At 35.8% G+C, this 5,168-nt stretch overlaps 1 pseudogene; it reads left to right on the top strand.

The window, feature by feature from the left end:
* The first annotated feature begins 3,023 nt into the window (after positions 1–3,023).
* On the top strand, positions 3,024–3,142 carry LOC145285116 (5S ribosomal RNA; annotated as a pseudogene).
* The last annotated feature ends 2,026 nt before the right edge of the window (positions 3,143–5,168 follow it).

The raw sequence follows: 5,168 nt of genomic DNA, 5'->3' as shown, positions 1-5,168 counted from the left end.
TTTTTGGTCTTGGCAAGAATTAATCTAGTCTTGCGGAGCATCCAATTTAGCATTTTCACAATAATTACTGAGAAAAGGTATAGAATTCCTAGAATAAACCCACATAAAGCTATACCGTGCGGCTTTTATTTGGGCTTCTAATACTATGTAATTTTAGAAATGTAGTAAGGGTTTCCTTGTATGAACAAGTCCTAACGAACTTTATAAAGAAAGATCTAAGACACTCAAAGATACTGTGGGCATTCAAATTCTCCTACTATTCCAAAATTATATATATATTTACTGTAGATTTTTTGTGATTTTAAAAGAAGTGCCCATTGTACTGTAGATATATAATAAGCTCAATAGGTAAATGTATCTTAGAGCTATACATATGGTATATTTATTCGTACGAACATACTTGGCTGCATATATACATGCATGGTTCAGCAGTGCATCTTAGAAAGACCATATAATCAGACCAAAAAGCATCATCAAGACTAAATTCAAAAACATATTCATATGTATAAAATGGTTTTATCTACTTATATAAGTGTGTGTGTGCGTATGTATTTATGTACTGTGCTCACTCGTATGTATGTAATATCTGATAAAATGTGCTTGGATGTGAAGATAAACATACATAAAATAGAAATATAAAAAATAGCACACATAAAAATCCATGAAAAATATCCATAAAACTGTCCTAATCAATTCTAGTTTGGCACTCGCAATCACCTGGTAACATATTATCTGATCACTGATAAAGACTGCTGAAATCGATCATAAGTTGTAATTATAGAATAAAGAGCTGTTTTTTTAGCATTGATTCGATTCTTTCTATGAAAACTCGTTTGCAATAGAGCAATTTCGCAGTCAATGTAAATCTCTAAATCTCCGTACAACTTTCCTTCTGCTGAAATCTAAACGCAACTTCCATGGGCATAGCATTTTTCCGAGAACTGCTTTTCGACTCACTACAATATGGTAGTATTCAAGTCCAATGTCTACAAGTTCTTGTTGAGCCGTCCCCTTAAATAATCCAAATTCCACACAATCTGTTCCAGTAACGATAACTACCCTACAACCTTTAATTTATAAACTCTTATCATCGAGTGGCCTTCGGGTCTTGATTAGTTGTGATTTTCTTTTTTAAAAAAAAGTCGAAACGATTATAATATTTTTTTTATAATTGATAAACTTTTACAAATTTAATGAGTCTGTTTTATAGACTTTATAAAGGATAGTTGTCCATTTGTGTGGAGGTCTGCATAAAATTAAAAAACTACACAAGACACACCCAAATACCTGATATATTCTTTTTCATCAACATTGACTTGGATAGAATATGCCGAATTTGTTTTATTTTTATTTTAACGTGTCATCAAGTAAAAATTAGGAATGGTATATATTTACAGTGAGCTTTTTTTTTTGTTGATATAGAAAAAAAGTTGAGATAGAAAACGAAGTAATAGAAACACAAGGAGTTAGGATGCGAAAGAAATAGCAAGATCTAAAGGCTAAGGCCTAAGGGGGAGAGAAGTGAAGAGATTAGAATAATCCTCGTTTAAACTTTCAGGAAGTTAATTGAGATAAAGAGCCTAATAGAGAATGCAGAACAATAAAATTAAAATAAATGTAAATATAAAAAAATAATTGATTAAAACAAGGGTCGTTCTAAAAGTAAAGCTTTCTATTTGGGATTGGTACCATTTGAACCCAGCGATTTTTGTGCTCCATATTTCATTTTTCTATATATGTGGCGGATCTCCCGTTACTCAGATCAATAACTGACCTCTAACTTCTTCGGAAACTGTGGCTCGTGATGTCAAGTCTACCGGGAGTCTTCCACATGTGTTGAATTCTGCTAAAAAGCAAAAGCAAGGCTTTGCATGCGCCGAAAAGAAAGACAGACAAAATCAGGGTTTCTAGCTACTAAAAGTTAATTCCATAAAAGTTACAGCTTTTTTACATATGCACAGCGTTCATTTACCAAAACATTTTAAGTTTCACAAATTTCTTTTTTCGTCACTGGATGGCTGATCAAAATGGCTGGAGAGGCAGATATGAGGCGTCCTTAGAGCAGGTGTTGTTCTCTCGAGATTTCGGCGAAAATCTGTCAATTCCGAGCGGGTATTGGCTTTTTATAGAGGAGTCACAGGGTGGGTCGGTCGATCCATTCAACCTATCAGCAATACCTTCCCTGGGAAATTCCAGACCCGAATTGCGTGTGTGCAATTCAGCAATACGACCAGAGTTTTGTAATCTGAGACTAAAATGAAATCATTTTCACACGACCTCAAGAGGTCAACCCTTGTCAATTTCCCTGCTTAGAACACAGAGCGTCTGGGTCGGGGTTCTCCAGGCCAGACGAATGTCATTGCCCCTTATTCTAACATTTCTTGTCATTTGTTTTCAAACAATAAAATATATGTCTGGTTTTACAATAAAATATGTATCTGTTTTATTTCAAGTACTTTTGATACCCGCCGTTGTCCGGGGTTCAATTAGACAATCTTAGCTTATTTGCCCAGTCTTCCTCAGGTCCCGGGGGGGTCTCAACCTCCGCAATGGGGAGCAAATCACTCCTTCAAGACGATCATATTACACATAGTCACTATCATGCTCAATCCATTTTTGCTAGCGATAGAACGATGGCTATGCATGGTCGTCCGGGAAACGCTTTGTCGTGCAAGGTTTGTTCCAAAAGTAAAGCTTCCTGTTTTTTACCTCAACAATGTAAAGAACTACGCAGACGGGTGTGGCACGTTAAAATGAGCGATCCTTGGTGCTTCAGAATTTATTTTTCTACATAGTCAGCGGCATTCTCAATACCATGGATTAGATGACACATCTCCTCTTCTGACGCACGTCTATGACAAGTGTTGCGTTCTTAGAATCTTGCACCAGCAATATTTGCAACATAAAGATAAAATGTTCAGGTTTTTAATATGAAACAATGAAATTTACAATCTCCTCTTGTCCATTCAATCGAAATAAAAACATAGGAAGTATTACTTTTTTAATGTTCCTAATATTTATGGCAATACGGCATAATCACGTTGACACACCGGTTCCCGTCAGATCACCGAAGTTAAGCAACGTTGAGCCTGGTCATTACTATAATGGGTGACCAATTTGGGAAGTCCAGGTGCTGTATGTAGGAGGACGTCGACATCTCTCTGCAAAAAGTTGCAAAAACCTAATGTCGTCATCTCCCCTAACGGGGATATACATGCGACTGGGGACCGCTTGTGAATTTCATACTCCCATGAAACTTCCTCCTTCGGAGGAAGCCGGTTAAACCCTGGATAGGGTTGGTGATCAAAATGCATTAAATGATATTTTATTTTCATCATAATCGCTCTGACCCCTACCTGGCCCCAAATGAAATAAATGGCTCTCGTCTTAGGAAACACCATATCTTGACAAGATTCTCGGACTGACTTTCACTTCTGATCTGAAATAGAACACATACATGAAATATGTTGCCAAGATCGCTGGAAAAAATGGATCATTTACCGCTCCAGTAGGTATCTCATTTCCGTAGCATTTCTCTATCAATGGAAGAGCCAAATGGATCCTAAAATGGAATACTGCTGCCACATCAGCTGCGGCTCGACGTCCTCTATCTTGCCTTATTCGAAACCTAGTAGGTGATACTCTTTTATCTTCCCTGCAAACTTTTTTTTTCTACAGAAGAAATGTTGCGAGCCTCTCTATGCTCTGTCGTTCTTTTTATGGAAAAAGCTTGTCCGAGATTTTATCTATGCCCCCCCTTGCCAAACTTTCACAAAAAAATGACCGACTAGCTAAAATCCCTATCAACAATTTTCCCCGCTCTCTATCTATGCCTAATTCTAAACTCAGATTCCATGATCAAAGTTTCTTTCCTAGAACTATCCGCATGTGGAGTACTATTCCATTGGCCTGCTTCCCGGCCGATTGCAATATGGTAGCCTTCAAGTCCAATGTGAACAAATTCTTGTAGAACCATCCTATTAAACTCAACCTATACAATTAACGATTACTTAACTACCACTTTACATCCATTAATCCTTTTCATCAAGTGTCACCTCGGGCTTTAATAAGTGGTGAATCGCTTGTAAAATAAAATGTTAGAATATGTCTATGATTTATACCTTTAGCATAAAAATCGTTACAGATGAAATTTTGATTGAAAGAATTAATTGCTTAATAATTGTCTAATGACTATCAAATTTAATGCCAATTTGATATATTAGTATTTTCAAATGGGACTTGTGCCCGTATTATGCCCCTTTAAACCCCTTAAAACAAAGTAAATGTTTATTAATTGATGTCTAATTCCTATTATTAAAGTTTCTACAAAGATCGAGGCTGAATTTTGACTAAGCGAGTCGATTCTCATTTAATTATCGTTGTATGAGAATAAGTTAAACTAAACATAGCCCACATTTCTACTCCGCACATGTTGCAGATGTGCTCGAATACATTAAGTCGTTTACTGCAAATGTATAAACATATTAATATGCCTATATATTAATAGAAATTTATATATATATATATATATATAGGCAGGTTATAAAATACGCTTAAATATGATATTTTAATTCATACAGATTTCGTAATTACTATTCTAGAGTCCATTCTCTATTGCTATTGTACCCAATATATAATAGTGATTCCAAAAGCTTACCAAAAAAAATAAGGCTTCAGTGCAATCAGCTAGAATCGAAGCCAAACAATTTTGCTCCTTAGCGGTGTTCGCTATCATCTGGGCTAACAACATACGCATATCAAAATTTGAGAAATTAACGCTGTTTAACGTCTAAATGTATATCATAAAAGTATATGCGTAGAACACGCATTACGCCGAACTACGTATGTCAAGGACTAACTTTTTAACTGTTTTAAGGTGTTTTTTTTTTCAGTTCAGGCATCTACAGTAGAACGAGCTTGTCTAAATCCATACGTTAGTCGGACAGAAGTTTACCAGTTGTGAGGTGGTGAACTAAAGCTTGATTAATTATGGACTCAAATATTTTGGCGAAAAGAGGGAAGAGACTAATAAAATAGAAAAGTCGGCGTTTTTAAAGCTCGGTGATAGTTTTTAGCCGTCAGTTAAAAAGTAACAGAGATTAGATCATTCCTATAATGACCTGTTCCATGTTAACTGTGGTGTACTTTCTGTTTCTATGCAGTCTTAA

This window comes from Euprymna scolopes, chromosome 9 (genome assembly GCF_053919585.1).
Source record: "Euprymna scolopes isolate OS-2025 chromosome 9, ASM5391958v1, whole genome shotgun sequence".
Lineage (NCBI taxonomy): Eukaryota > Metazoa > Mollusca > Cephalopoda > Sepiida > Sepiolidae > Euprymna > Euprymna scolopes.
The sequence above is the reverse complement of the archived record's forward strand: the minus strand, read 5'-3'. Positions and strand labels throughout refer to the sequence as shown.